This window comes from Panthera onca, chromosome F1 (genome assembly GCF_046562875.1).
Source record: "Panthera onca isolate mPanOnc1 chromosome F1, mPanOnc1 haplotype 2, whole genome shotgun sequence".
NCBI lineage: Eukaryota > Metazoa > Chordata > Mammalia > Carnivora > Felidae > Panthera > Panthera onca.
In genome coordinates, this window is record NC_138355.1 from 721,773 (window position 1) to 738,077 (window position 16,305).

The following is a 16,305-nucleotide window of genomic DNA, read 5'->3' on the forward strand; positions in this document are numbered from 1 at the left end:
TCGGGCACTGAGTATCCATAAGCCTCGTACTGGCAGACAACATTTCACTTGTGCTGTCCTAATTTCATGATGGAGGAATTTAGCACATCCTGCTAACTCCATAGAGAAAGGATTGCTGGAAGCCTGCGCTTGGTTTCCTCTGGCCTTCACCCCATGCACCATTGCTCGGTGCTCATTGGCCTTTCTAGCCTGTCCCCATACCAAGCCACACGCATGACTACAACTATATGCTGAGTCCTGTGAGCTCTTCTAGTGAATAATCAAATCTGGGTGTCATTGGGATGCCTCTAACACAACTGCATTATATGGAATTTTATTGTTTCGGTTGATGTCTTTCACGTGGTTACAGTCAGAAGGTTATGTCACAGAATACCTTTCCTGGAATCTCTTTTCTTGGTGTTTGCCTTGAAAATTCCTACATCCCTACATATCCATTTGAAGAAAGGTTTAAAAGGAATAGATGAAATCATGATGTCAGAAAGTGTGAAACAAGCAACAATCTTATTTTACTCTGAAAAAAAAAAAAAAAAAAAAAACAGAGAGAGAGAGCAAATCCTGGTGATTGCCCCTATGTTCTACCATATAAAAGTTCTCTGAAATATGAAAAGTCAGTTAATTTTCTCCAACTACCTAGGACTTAGTTCATTTTTCTGGCAGATAGGAATCAAAGAAGTAACAGGGATCATTCTACAACAATCAGAACTGTCAGACAGAATATGAAAACATACTACTGATTATAGTGTTCTTTTGTTTCTTTTCCTTATGTTCCTAGAACATTAAAAATATAGTTCACCTATTAGAGGCAGTTATCGCCAAAATAATCAAAACTCACAAATACGGCATCCAAAATGTCAGATGAGTTATCTTGATGTCTCCCTATCTGACCCTCCTTCCAATTCTCTTATTTTGCCCTAAATGATACTACCGTATGAAGTACCCCCATTTTATATGGCATTAACGTATATACATTTATCACTGACTACAAATGCTTATGTTCGTTCACCCATGGTAGTTAGGACATAACTCTGCATCATCAGCTAGGTCAGTCCTTAATGTCTTGCCAACAGTGAGGATCACAGTAAGAGTGGGGACATTTGGGGATACTACTCTGACAAATTCTGGTACGAGAAGCTCACCTGATAGTGTTGCTGCACTTCAAATAGTCTGCTCTTCCCTTTAAAGGACTAGTGTATTTTACCACCTTCCAGTAGAAACACAATACACACCGGCTTACTTTCCTTCATTTACTCCCTGTAGTCTCCGCCATTCACATCATTCCCTGTTTGGCTCGTCTCTTCTTTCCTGAGGTTCCTTAGGCCTTCCAGTGTGTTGAAAGGGAACTAGCCATTTAGGTCCTTTGGTGGCACTCTCAATTTAATCTGTTGCTGACACCACATACGATATGCAACTTATCTCCTTTTCACATCTCTTTCTCTTTCCTATGCACTTAACAGGCCGTTTTCTTTAGATATTAGAATATATCAGTATTCCTGTTTGAAATCAACATTCTGTCAAATGACCTTTGAATAAAATACAGTTCTTACCTTCTACTTGTCCATTTAATACACTTTGCCCTTTCTGATCCACAGCTCCAGAGACATGAGGAACATCTTTGTTGGGCTTCTCAGACACACACTGTTAAAAGTAGCATCAGTAATGAGTTGCGTGAAGACTTCCTAATCCTTTTCCAAGAAAATATCTGAATTTATGATTTTAATAACTATCAGACTTGCAAATAAGAAAACCGTATTGAACACCAAAACATTTAAATACAAAACCTCATATATGCTCTCTTGATTCAGCGTCCCTTTGAATCTTCATTTGGCTATTGACTCTCTAAACTGATCATGGAAGGCCAGAATAAATACTTTCAAAGGCAGAAGCCTGGCTTGTATGCAGATTTCAAAAAGGAACTAACAAAACCCCTTCCTTTGCATTCCTGACCAAAATAAAAGGACATGTGAAATAAGTTTTGAAACAAAATCTTTAAAAGTGTACTTGCTATAAATGAAAACTGCTTCTAGTAAAATGGCAGACATTTGTTTCAGTGTCAATTCATACCTCACATGATCAGAAACTTTGGAGTATATCATGCTGTGTATCAACAAAACACTGTCGTAGCTGCTGCTTCGTTTAGGTAAACAGAGGCTTGACCTTTTTCTTGACGAAAGAAGGGTTGGATCGAATGGCAAAGTAGTAAGAAAAACTTTTCTTAAAATTATGATGAACTAGTAGCAGAAACAATGTAGATATAGGTATGGAACTCTTCAGAATGTGTAGTAAGCATTCAAACGGCAAGTATAAGAACATGTATGTCTTAGTCACCTAAAATGTGCCAAGCACTCATTTCACTATGCACATTTTCTTTTTTACACACAACAACAATAATGATGATGATGATGGAGTGAGCCTTCCTACAGCTTGGTCACTCTAAGACGTTGGAGTAAAATGATGATCCGTGGTCCTCTCTGTCCAGAATGTCCCTCGCCACGGTCTACACGACTGGTCCTTCTCATCTTTCACTTGGCACCTTTTGCCACTCTCAGATCTTTTCTGACTACCAAAATTCCCACTCCCACTCTCATCCTCATCCTCACTACAAACGCCCCCAATATTCTCTCAACTAACATCGTCCATTCCCTACCGATGAAGCCTTTATAGTGACTTATAACAGATTGCTGTTGACTTACTTTTCTGCTCCGACCACAACAACCTAAACCCTCCACTTGTACACTCAGTAGCTAACTGCTTGGTACGTACTCAGTATACAAGGACCAATTAATTAAGGTCAAAACATTTACACTAATCTCACTGAGAAGATCTCAAAAGTACCAAATCACTATACCGTTGGCCCTTGAACAAAGCAAGGGTTACGGGCTCTGATGGCCATGCCCTCGAAAATCCACAAATATCTTTTGAAACCTCAAAACCAAATCAAAAAAACAAAAATTCCTACCGAATTTCCTACTTTAAAAGCAATCACACTTAAAAATCAAAAAGTATATATGTATTGAAAACCAGAACATTAAAGCAGAATCGCTTGTATATGCTCTCTAGGTCTAATCTACCTTTTCGGCCTAGTTTGGCCATTGACTCTGTAAACTGAGCATGGGAGGTCAGAGTTAGGATAACGGAATGCTGAGCTTACCAACAATATACACAGTCGATTAATGCATGTTTTCCCTGTTATATGTATTACATACTGTATTTTTACACTATAAACTGAAGGAAAGGTTACTAAGAAACTCGTAAGGAAGGGGTGCTGGGTGGCACTGTCGGTTCAGGGTCAGGCTCTTGACTTTGGCTCAGGTCATGATCTATACTTCCTGAGTTGAACGCTGACAGTGTGGAGCCTGATGAAAATTCTCTCTCTGCCCCCACTTCCCTACTCACGTGCTCTGTCCTCTCTCTCTCTCCCAAAATGAATAATTAAAAAAAAAAAAAAAACCAAGATGCAAAAGAAAATCATAAGGAAGAGAAAATATGTTTACAGGATGGTACTGTATTTATTGAAAAAAATCTGTATGTATGTGGACTCCCACAGTCCAAACGCATCTTGTTCAAGGGTCAAATGTATACCTTTATGATGTCATCGCTAAGAGCTTACGGGAACTTATTATAGCCCCAAATGAGAACATCAAAAACCCATTCTAACTTTGCCATTCTTTTCTGGACACAAGGGCCATTTTATTGGCCTTTGAACATCTTCCCATGGAAAACAAGTATTCTTTGGGGGGCCTGGGTGACTTAGTCGATTAGGCACCCAACTTTGCAATTGCGAAAAGCAAAGCAAAAGGTGGAGGGGGGAGTTAAGATGGCAGGGGAGGGGATCAGAATTTCCCTTGTCCCTCAAACACAGCAGTATTGAGGTCACAACACTTGGAATACCAGGAATACAGGCTGCAGAGGGACAGAAAAATCTCCGCAGGTGCAGAGTGACAGCTTGGCGGGACAGAAGGGTGTGTATGAGAATTGGGAGAAATAAAATGGGCAGCACAGGCATGCAGTGGGGGAAGGCCTTTGGTGGAGAAACGAAAGGAAGGTAGAGAGAGAGAGGCTGTGGCAAGTGCATTTGGATATGAGAAAGCCTGTCCGGACCACAGACCAAGGAGAGGTCCAGAGAGCCAGTTTCTACTTTGGAAAACAGCCGTAGAGGGTAAAAAACAGAATTTTCAAGGTGGCCACACTTTCTCTCGACCAAAGCTACCACCTCCCATGCCTGGTGGGGAGGGAGCCGCCCCTAGGCTTGGTAGCAATCTCAGGGCTACACTGGGAGAGAACACCTTGAGTATGGTGGAAAGGGGAGGTATTGCCCTGCCCAAGGGAAAAAGACCGTGCAGGCACGAGCCAGAGGCCCTCTGTCCACTGGGCAGAGTGGCGCAACTCCACTACCAGGTCCGAGCAAAGCGGGATCCTGCAGGGTTTTGAATCCCAGCTCAGTACTCAGGTGGCACAGGGGACTGTGCAGCAAGGCAAGCCGGCTCCCCAGGCTATTCCGTGAGGATAGCCTAAACAGTGAGTTTTGAGACACCTCGTGTGGGCAGGATAGATGGGGTGTCGCCATGTCTCTCCCCATGACCAACATCGTGGGGCTTCAGGGAATGGACAGTGAGCCTCAGTGAAGGCAGGCCCATTACACCAAACCCTGACACTCTGTGCCTCGTAACTGCTTCTCTATAGGAGTGAGACTGACACTGATGGGACCAGATAGCCCCTGCTCTAGACCAGCACAGCCACCAGTCCCAGGCACCAATAGACAACTCTCCTCCGGTTTTCTATCTTAGTTTGTTTGTTTGTTTGTTTGTTTGTTTTCGTTTGAGTTATTATTCTTTTGTCTTTCCTTTTCTTTTTTAATGTTTATTTCTTCATTTTGAGAGAGAGAGTGAGTGATCAAGCAGAAGAGATGCAGAGAGAGGGAGAGAGAGAGAATCCGAGCAGGATCCATGCTCTCACTGCAGAACCTGTTGGGGGTTTCGAACCCACCAACAGCGACAACATGACGTGAGCCAAATTCAAGAGTCAGACGCTTCACCTACTGAGCCACCCAGGCGCCCATCTTTTCTTTCCTTTGCTTTCCCTTTCTTCTCTTTTCCCTTTTTTCTCTTTCTACTCTCCTCTTTCCCCTTCTCCCTTTGGAAACAGCCTAGTAGTCTCGAGTTGACGTGGGTCAAAGCTAATTATATATCTACATTTATCTCTATATCTTAATATATACCTATATATCTATACACAGATATATCTATAGATATATCTATATATTTTTTTCCTTTGATCCTCTGTTCTGGTTCTTTGTTTGTTTGATTGTGCATTTTCTCTATACTTTTCTAGATCTCCTTCTTCATTTTCCTCCCTCTCTTTCTGGATTAAGCCCTCTAGCTCCTTTGAGTCACTTCCTGGTCTTTTTTTCAACTCCAGTCATTTCTCTTTTTGTTTGGGCTAAGGATTCTTCCCCATCTTCTTCCCCTTTTTTCCAGGATTACTTCAACAAACAAATCAAAGCACACCTGTTGGAAGGCCCAAACCGCCACTCCAAGTAGCGAGAACAGCAGCCAAAGACGCACCGAAAGAGTGCACACAACACACTCAAAAAAAATTTGTTCAACTGCCAGGCCCTGGACAGTGTAGGGGGTCTTTTTATTACAGTAGTACTCGCAGGTGTGGGACACAGAACAAGCTATTAACACACATAAAGGGCAGGAATCTAGCCAAAACGACGAAATCGCAGAATTCCCCTCAAAAAAATTCCGGGAAGAAAGGACAGCCAGAGAAGGGCTCAAAAGAGACAGAAACCATATATGTGAGCACATTTTTGGAATGACACTCATAAGACGCATAGTTGCGCTTGAAACCACGCATAGAAGACAGCAGACAATCTACTGCTTCAGAGATCAAGGACCTAAGGAATCGTCACGATGAACGCTGAACATGAAATGGTGTAAAGGAGATACAAAGTAAACTAGATGCAGTGACAGCAAGGACGGGAGAAGCAGCAGACAGAATCCGTGAAACAGAAGATACAATTGTGGACAAAGATGAAGCAGGGAAAGGAAAGGAAGGAAATGACTAGATCACGAGGCAGGTACTAGAGACCTAGGTGATTCAGTGAGATGAAATATTAGCCAGATCCTAGGAGTCCCAGAAGAAGAAGAGTGAGAGAAAGGGGCAGAAGGTTTTTTTTGAACAACTTATAGCTGAGAGCTTCCCTCATCTGGGGAAGGAAACGGGCATCCAAGTCCTGGCGGCACAGAGAATTCCTTTCCAAATCAACAAACCCAGGTCAACACCACGACATGCCATAGCGAAACTGGAAAACTACAAAGATAAGGAGAGGATTCTGAAATCAGCTAGGGACAAACGGGTCTTAATCGACAAGGGAAGACACATAAGGGTAGCAGCAGACCTGTCCAAAGAAACTTGGCAGGGCAGAAGGGAGGGGTAGGAAACGGTCAATGTGCTGAATGGGAACATCTGCGGCGAAGAATCCCTTCCCAGGCAAGGCTGACATTTAGAACAGAAAGAGAGAGAAAGGCTTTCCCAGACAAACAAAACCTAATGGAGTTCATGACCACTAAACCAGCCCTGCGGGAGATCCTAACGGGCGACTCTGTGAGTGGAAAGCAGCAGAGACTACAAAGGACCAGAGGCCTCACCAAAAGCATGAAACCTTCAGATAACACAATGACACTAAATCCATATCTTTAACTAATCACTCTGAATGGGAATGGACTCAATGCCGCAATCAAAAGACACAGGGAATCAGAATGGGTAAAACACAAAACAAAACCAAACAACAAGATCCATCTATATGTTGTCAACAAGACACTGATTTTAGACCCCAGGACACCTCCAGGTTCAAAGTGAAGGTATGGGGAACCACCTATCATGCTACTAGAAGTCAAAAGAAAGCTGGAGTCGCCACACTTCCACCAGACAGACTAGATTTTAAACCAGAGGCTGTAGTAACAGATTCAGAAGGGCATTGGGTCATAATTAAGGGGTCTATCCATCAAGAGGAGCTAACAATTGCAAGTGTTTATGCCCCCAAAGTGAAACGCCCACACATATGAATCGATTACTCACAAACATGATTAAATGTATACATACAAATACCATGATTGTAGACGACTTTAAGACTCCACTCATGGCAAAAGGCGGATCGTCAAGGCAGAAAATCAGTAAGGAAACACAGATCCAATGTGTCATTGGACCAGATGTATTCAGATATACATAGATATATATTGGCCTCATATATATACATTTATATACATGGATATCAACACCGATATATTAAGATCTTTTCATCCAACAGCAGTAGAACGCACATTCTTCTTAAGTGCACATAGAACATTCTCCAATGTCTCCAAGTGACATCCTGGGTCACAAAACAGCCCTCCACAAATATAAAAGGACTGAGATCATACCTTGCATATTGTCAGATCACAACAACGAGCACTTGCTCATTCTTTCTCTCTCTCCCTCCCTTTCCAAGAGAAATGCAAACATTTCAAAAACATTTATCTCAGCCCCTTCCAAGAAAGAGAAAAACAAGAATAATAAACCTTGTGGGGCAACGAGCCCTGGATGGAAACCACACACAGACAGTAGAATTCCATAACCAATATGTTGACAATGGAGTTGACAGACAGTGATGTACTAAAAGAACAGACACTAAAGAAATAGTTTCTGCAAGGACAAATTAGGGTAGGGGTAAACCATTAAAAACGAGCCCGGTGCGGGGAACACATATGTGGCACAGTCAGTTCAGCATCCACCTTCAGCTCATGAGTCATGATCTCACGGTTTGTGGTTATCAGCCCCACGTTGAGCTCTGTGTTGACAGCTCGGAGCCTGCAGCCTGCTTTGGATTCTGTGTGTCTCTCTGTCTCTGCCCCTACCCCGCTTGCACTCTGTGTCTCTCTCTGTCTCAAAAATAAATAAACTTTGAAAAAAAATTAAAAATACCGTAATAAGCATGGGTTGAGAAGAGGGAAAAAGGAAAAAACAAAACAAAACAAAACAAAACAAATGACCAATCAATCAAGCATGAGCTTAAGACAAAAAAGAAAAGGAAAAATGTGAGCCAAAGAAGGTAAGTGGAAACAACATACATTTTTCAACAGGTACATAAGTAGGATTGGGAATATACTATGAAAAATAGTCCCTTTTAAACCTTTTAAAGATATATGTCTTTATATATGTGTGATATACATATATATATATATATATATATATATATATATATATATGTATGTGTGTGTGTGTGTGTGTGTGTGTGTGTACGTATAGGTGTACATAAATATGTATACATATAAGTGTGTATTTATATATAAGTGTAAATATATGTGTATATATGTGTATATTATATATATCTCTACCTATATCTATCTATCTATATCTATCTATCTATCTATCTATCTATCTATCTATCTATATCCATATCCATCTATGTATCTATGTATATAATATTTATGTAAAAGAGAGGCTTTGATTCACAGTATATCCCTAATAATACTGACTCTTATCACTCTACAGTTATCTGGTTATAAATACTGTAATAAAGAATTTAATTTTTTTCACTATAAATAAATTGTTCAATTCCTGGCATCTATCGCTTCCGAAAAGCTAGAAATTATTACTAGACTAACAAAAGAACAGAAAAAGAGAGGTTCCTAACACGTCAACATTCACTATGGAGAAAGAATTGGGAATGAGAATTCTAGGAAGAAATGGGAACATTTAAAGGATGTAGGTAATGGGACACAGATGGGGTTCAACCAACAAAGGCTGACGACTTTTTCCCTGCACTTCTAAGCTCACAATGGGAGGATACTAAAAATATACTGTAACCTTCTTTCTTATGTAACTCCTGATTGCCTCAATAGGATTCATTTGCGTGTATACATGTTAAACACTAAAACGGAATATAAACTGAAGCCTGACTTTTTAAATTCACATATTTAATTGTGATATATCATGCGTATTTTGTTACTTTTCAAACTCCATTCTACGGAATTCCATTTCCCTACTCATTTGTTCACATTCAAAAACCATGACATTGCTTCTTCCAAGCAAGACTTTATTTTAGGAGCTCCAGGAGTCAAACCAGTGCGTTTCCTAACCTCCAGGAGCTTATCATGATTTAGGGGCTTTGAAATGAATACTGAAATAAATATCAGATGTCTGAAACTTTAAATTTTAGAATCTGACACAAGGACTAGGAGGAGATAGTGTTCAAAGCTAGAATGGGCAAGATTTCTGAAATTAGAAATTTGACACCTTGGCTATGAAGAGCCTCTGCCCATAGAGCTACTCTTTTCAGCAAAATACGTATTCTTCGGGGAGATGCACAATTTTAACTTACTCTTCATGGAGTTATTTCAAAACTACAGGGGAACACCTTTGTAAGGTAAATGTTGAGAAATAATGTAAACATCTAAATTTCTACATTTTCTAATATGGTTTTATTCTAAATGTAGAACAAAGGATAGAGCCAAAGGAAAATCCTGTATCTCACCAAAATAAAACTTGCCCGGGGCGGGGGGCAACCTACAATAGATACTTGGACCCAATCACGTTTCATTTAGGCGTGAGTATTATCAGTCATGTTACGATCACAGTAAGAATCCTTATCCTTAAGCAAACGTCATATTGCCTCCATTGTGGGAAAGCTTGTCCCAATATAATTTGACGGTCATTATATATTTTCCAGCCCATTCTTTTATCAGCCTCCACCTGTAGGATTTACCAAAGTACAACAAAACAAAACAAAACATTCAACGCGTCATGTATCTGTAAAGTGGTTTGTTCTTGCCAACTTTCCATGACACACATAAAATGATGATACACAGGCTCCTCTTAAATTTTCAGAGTGAATAAGGGAGAAAACTCAATTCAGAGCAGGAAAGTGAGTTTCACAGGAGGGTACTTTACCTTGGTACCAAAATCTAAGTCTTGGCTAGATGAGGTAGACCATGAATCGTCAGGACCAGGTTTGTCGGAAAGCCTTTAGAGCAAAAAAATACAACAAACACATGTTCATTCATTTAAAAACAAAATTTAAAAAAGTTAAGGGAAAGGTCACCTATCTGTTTATTCCACGAAGTTTCTTGGTATAATGAAAAGTTGGCCTCTGGTTTTGTCATTAAGTTTTATTTTAATTCCGGTAATAGGAACATCCAGAGTTATAGTAGTTTAAGTTGTACAAAATAGTGATTCACCAACTCCATACTCACCCCGTGCTCATCATGACAAGGGCACTCCTTCATCCCCATCATCTCTTTCACCCCTCCCACCACTCACCTCCTCTCCACAACCATCCGTTTCTTCTCTGCAGGTAAGAGCCTATTTCTTGGTTTGTCTCCCCTTTTGTTTCCTCCCTTTGCTCGTTTGTTGCTTCTTAAGGGCTACATGAGTAAAATCATATGGTATTTGTCTTTCCCTGACTTTGCTTACCATACTACCCTCAGGCTCCATCCAGGTGATTGCAAATGGCAAGATTGCATTGTTTTATGGTTGAGTAATATTACAGTGTGTGTGTGTGTGCATGTGTGTGTGCGTGTGTGTGCGTGTGTGTGTGTGTGTGTGTGTGTGTGTGTGGATATACATATACACACACACATACATTCATATAGGGCTTCTTCTTCGTTCACTCAGCTGTCAATGGACGCTTGCGCTGGCTGTTGGAAATAATGCCGCAATAAACACAGGAGTGCGTGTGTCCCGTGGAATTCTTGTTTTTGTATTCTCTTGGGTAGTATCCAGTAGTGCAATTACTGGATCATAGGAGAGTTCTGTTTTTAATTTTTTGAGGAACCTGCATACTGTTTTCCACAGGGGCCGCACCCATTTGCATTTCCACCAACGGTGCAAGAGGTTTCCTTAGTCTCCACATCCTCGCAAACACTTGCTTCTTGTGTCTTGGAGTGTAGCCATTCTGACAGGTGTGACGTGGTATCTCGTTGTAGTTTGGGGGAGCATCTTTTCATGTGTCTGTTGACCATCTGTATGTTGTCATTGGAAAAGTGTCTGGTTATGTGTACTGCTCATTTGTAAACTGGGCTTTTTTGGAGGGGGGTGATGTTGACATGAATCAAGTTTTTAGACATTGTGAACACTAACCCTTTACTGGATTTGCCAAATATTTCCAAATTTGTTCTCCCATTCCAGAGGTTGCCTTTCAGTTTTGACTCTTTCCTTTACTGTGCAAAAGCTTTGTAGGTTGAAGTAGTCCTCAAACTTTATTCTTGTTTTATTTCCCTTGGCTCAAGAGACATAAATAGTAAAATGTTGCTACAGCCAAAGTTACAGAAATGACGGCCTGTGCTCTCTTCAAGGATTTTTTTTTTTTTTTTATGGTTTCAAGCCTCACACTTAGGTCTTTAATTCATTTTGAGTTTATTTGTGTGTATGGTACAGAAATTGGTCCAGGTTCATTCTTTGGCATGTGGCTTGTCCAGTTGTCCCAACACCATTTGGCGAAGAGACTGCCTTTTCCCCACTGGATAGTCTTTCCTGTTTGTGGAAGATGAACTGACCATACAGTGGTGGATTGATGCCTGGGTTTGCGGTTCTATTCCACTGAGCAATGAGGCTATTTTGTACGCCAGTACCCACAATACTGTTTGGATACCACACACACACAAACACACACGCAGACACACACACACAATGAAATATTACGCAGCTCTAAATGAGAATGAGATCCTGCTACCTGCAACATCATGGATGTACCTAGATGGCATGAGGATAAGTGAAATAAGTCAGACAGAGAAAGACAAATCCTCTATGATTTCACTTCTGTGTAGAATGTAAAAAGGGGAATCAATGAACAAACAGAGCAAAAGCAGAAACACACCCATAAATGCAGAGATTTGACTCTTGCCAGAAGGGAGGGGAGGTGGGGGGATGGACAAAATGGGGGAAGGGGAGAGGGAAGTTCAGGGTTCCAGTTATAGAATGAATAAATCACAAGGCTCAAAGGTACAGCATAGGGAATCTAGCCTGTGGTATCGTAATAGCCTCATACATTAACAGATGGGAGCTACGCTTATGGCGATCACGGTGAAACATCCAGAGTTGTTGCATCACATATTACATTGTGTGTCACGTAGACCTCCGTTTAAGTAAACGTATCGAAGTTTAGGTTTCTATGTTATGAGTGGTAGTACTAACTAGAGATTGAAAGACTCAAAGTTCCCAAGGCCAACTTTGTTCCCACACTGGTCTTGCCTTACTTAGGTCCATAATAACTAGCAAGACACTCCAAGCCTTCAGGGGCATTCAGCTACCCAAGGAGGGAGACTGTGATCAAAATGGTCCTGGTAGTTGTGCCTCTATTTCTCTATACGCTGCCTGAATATTTTCTTCCCTATGAGCTCCCACTCCTACATCACTCTTCAGCACGGTTCTGTGGCATTCCCCAACCTTTCAATCTGTAGCCTATGAAGCCATACACTCCTACAACAAGGATGGGCTCCAATGACCGAGGGTAGGGACCATGTCCTGCTCCTGGAGAACAAGCGAATTGGGAGCCTCACTCATCCACACAGTCACCTCAACATAGGCATGTTACCACCGATCCAGATGAAGCTCCCTTGCTGATTTCACAAGTCAGACCTACCCCTGCCCAGCCCTACAAGTACATGGGAAGGGCATCACAGATTTAGGAAAAGAGGTGGAGTGAGGAGACAGCTTGCCTTGGGCCATACATCTCTGATGTTCGGAATCTTCACCCCCACCCCCAATTCCTTGAGAGGATCTAAGCTATCCTCCCTCAGTTGGGGTGGAAGTAGGGGATATCATATTTCTATCTGCTGTAAACAGACTCTTCCCAGAAGCTCAAATGATTTTTAATCTCTCTCATCAGAAAATCTGAGGTATGCTCGCACCTTTAATGAAACCAACACACACAAAAGCAGAAAACTGATCACGACCCTCTTGAACTCTCTATTTGAATATGCCTTTCTAAACAACTCCCCTAATCCTGGGTCCTTCATTCCTGTCATTCACCTTTATCTCACTTGGCATAACCCCCCAAATTCTGACATCTTTTCTCAAACTCGTATTCCTAACCAACTCAGTGTTGTTCTCCTTGAAACCTGGTCTCCTCTGCTAATTCGATTCTTACCCTCCTTCACTCTATTCATTAGACCCACTCCCCAGCCTTCTATTATTAAAACAGTTGCCTGCAAGATCAAGACAAAAAAGAAGGAAGGAAAGAAAGAAAGAAAACCAGAATTTAAATCGCATTTCTGTCACTTATCATATCCAAATAGGTCACTTCAATCTCTTTTGAGTTTCCAATTCTCCAGGGAAACAACCATTGGGCAAGGAGGTGAAACATAGGTTGACGGACCAGAGGGTGTTTTGAGGAATTAATCTCTGAGGTTCCCTAAATCTGGAGACTCTAAGTGCTTTTGATTTGGCCTCTGGAATAATGGAGAGTCCTTAAATGGCAGAAGTAGGGAAATTATTGGAAAAAAAAAAGAAGAAATACCAAGGAAAAAAGAGAAGAAAGTCAAAAGGCAAAAACACAGAACAAAAAGTCATTGGAAAAAAAAAAAATCCAAAAAAACCCGAAAAGATTCCTAGAACTAGACAAGGATACTAGCCCAAAGGGAAACCAGCCTGGGAACTTAGGCAACAGAGAATCATATAGCAATATCCTCGAAATAGAGAGTGAGTTTAGTTAATGTAACATGGTCTACAACTAAATATCCTTCCCTTACAGAAAACTCATTTGTCTCAAGAAGAGGGGATATCACTACATGTAAGGAGTTGCCTGATGACATCTTGCTTTTTATGGAAAAGCCTTGACACCATGGCCATAGCTGACAACCACCCTAAAATCTCGGATGGTAAAAACAAGGGACTAGTTACCACTGCACTAATGACTTTGGTTGGCACTAGTGGTCAAATATATGAGGCCAAATGCTTGGACTAACCTGGGTTCTTAAGCAAACCCTAAATTAGTGTTCCGACATCATTACCTTTGACATTCTGAGTTGATCTGCCCTAGGATCTGTATCCTCATCTCAGTGCTGCTGAGGAACCAGGGAATGGATGTGGAAGCTTCACGGGCTGATGGGCAAAGCCCCTCAGCTACCCGTTAACTATGGAATCATGGTCGAGTCGTCAACCTCCCTGAACCACAGTTGCCAAAGTAATAAAATGTAGGCTACAACAGCACAGCTACTTGGCAAAGCTATACAATGACTATATAACTGAACAGATGTTACCCATAGGATATAGTGTCTGGTCCAGTGTAGAACACGCAACAACTGCTTTTGTTCTCTGCGTTCCCTTAGGAGACACATAATTTTCAGTTCATTCATTCCCTTCCCTTTCCTTTCATTATCCGTTTCATTTCATTTCATTCCTTTATACTTTAAGAGTGAGTGCCCACAGAAGTCGGGAAAGATATCCTAAGGAGGCTGTGAGCGCAAAACCCGACGGGGGGCTTGAACTCACAAACCTGAGTTGAAATCAAGAGTCACACCCTTAACCGACTGAGCCACCCGGGTGCCCCAGCAAATGTCATTTTTACAAATCCATAAATATCCTACCTGGCTATAGAATCTTCCTCAGCATTCTTATCTGCTCCTAAAGATGAAAGCAAAATACATGTTAAATCAACAATCGAAAAATAGAGGAAAATTACAAGTGTACGGCTTATGATTTGTTAAAAAGTATTGCTTTGGGACCACACCTGGAAACCACACTACACTGAATGGTAATTATACCATTCGTAGGCTTAAAGCACTAAGAAATCTTACTTTCTCCTCTATATTGACCAAGAGCAAGAATGGGTTTTATCAGAATTTGACACCTACAGGGGGACTGATGTTTACAATGGCCATCACTGACCGACACTGTGACACTGGAGGAAACTGGTATCGTTAGGAGAATGATTATCATGAGCTGACAATGTCAGACTGAAACTAGCATGATTTTTCTGGACTTTCAGTACTAGAGGAGTTGAAAGAGAGTATCTTTGTTTTGCTGTAACACGGCAGAACCTCCCCAGCTCTTCAACAGACACTCTTCAGTTTTAGGAGGAAACACCCCCTCACAAAGTGTGCTCTATAGCTATTGTACTTTGCAGCATGGCCAAACCATAGCAAACAGACTCTCCCTCGTCTTATTTCCAATGGCAACGTAAGAAGGAAAGATTTGGCATTCCACTTTGATATAGTTCTAACCTCTTGAGGCTGTCTCCTTCCATTGCTAGAGAGTCTATCTAGACCCACCGCACATCACAGAGGAGGATGATCCCAATGTGAGTGCTCTGTAGTGGTTCATGAGGTCATTTTTCTCAACCCTCCCCATTAGGTGACACACATCTAGAGAAATCATACTTTTTGTCATGGAAGGCAGAGGTCATCAGATCCTCTACTGATGAGCAACTAAACAAAACAAAGGGCAAAGAATATCTTGAATGCCTACATTCAATTACCAGGATATTTTCACTTTCTAAACATTCAAAGACATCCACTCTATGATTCTAACTACATGACACCTGGAAAGAGCAAGGCTATGGAGCTAAGGGTTGGGGTGAATGTAGGGAGAAACGGGCACAGCACAGAGGACTTTTCAGGCAGTGGAACTCTTTCACACGGTACCACAAAGGTGGATTCACATCATTACACCTTTGTTAAGACTCATAGAATGTATAACACCAAGGCTGAACACTAATGCAAATTAGAGACTTGGCCTCCAAATGAAGAGTTCGTGTCCAGAGAAAATGCACCACTGTTGTCAGGGTGCCTGGGTGGCTCAGTTGGTTCAGCGTCCAACTCTGGATCTGAGCTCAGGTCATGATCTCACAGTTCATGGGATCAAGTCCTGCATCAGGCTCTGGGCTGACAGCACAGGATTCTTTCCCCCCTCTCCCTCTGCCCCTTGGCTGCTCACACGCATGCATGCTCTCTCGCTCAAAACTCAACCAAGGAACTGAAAAAAAAAAATTCCTACTCAAAATGGACCACTGTCGTGCAAGATGTTAACAACAGGGGAGGCTAGGCGTGTACGGGAGCATGGTATGGTATATGGAGACTCTGTACTTCCTATTATATTTTGCTGTGAACTTAAAACTGATGTAAAACATCAGGCTTACTAAATGTATGAAACAACAAAAACAACAAAATATGGTTTCCATTGAAGCTACTCTTAGCATATACTAACTCATGATACAGTCACCTTGAACATTAAAATAGAGATCAAAGTAACACAATAGGGGTACTGTCTCCCATTTGGAAGTGTATGAAAATGCATAAACAAAACACAAAAATACAACAGTTATTTGTA

General features: G+C 41.3%; 1 long non-coding RNA gene across 1 annotated transcript; it reads right to left on the reverse strand.

Annotated features, from left to right (window-relative positions):
- Window positions 1–1,072: 1,072 nt before the first annotated feature.
- On the reverse strand, window positions 1,073–14,603 carry LOC145713372 (uncharacterized). Its single transcript, XR_014136478.1, has 3 exons — window positions 14,565–14,603; window positions 9,931–10,003; window positions 1,073–1,635 (listed from the first exon to the last, which is right to left on the reverse strand). It is a non-coding gene; the product is annotated as an uncharacterized LOC145713372 (long non-coding RNA).
- Between the last annotated feature and the right edge of the window lie 1,702 nt (window positions 14,604–16,305).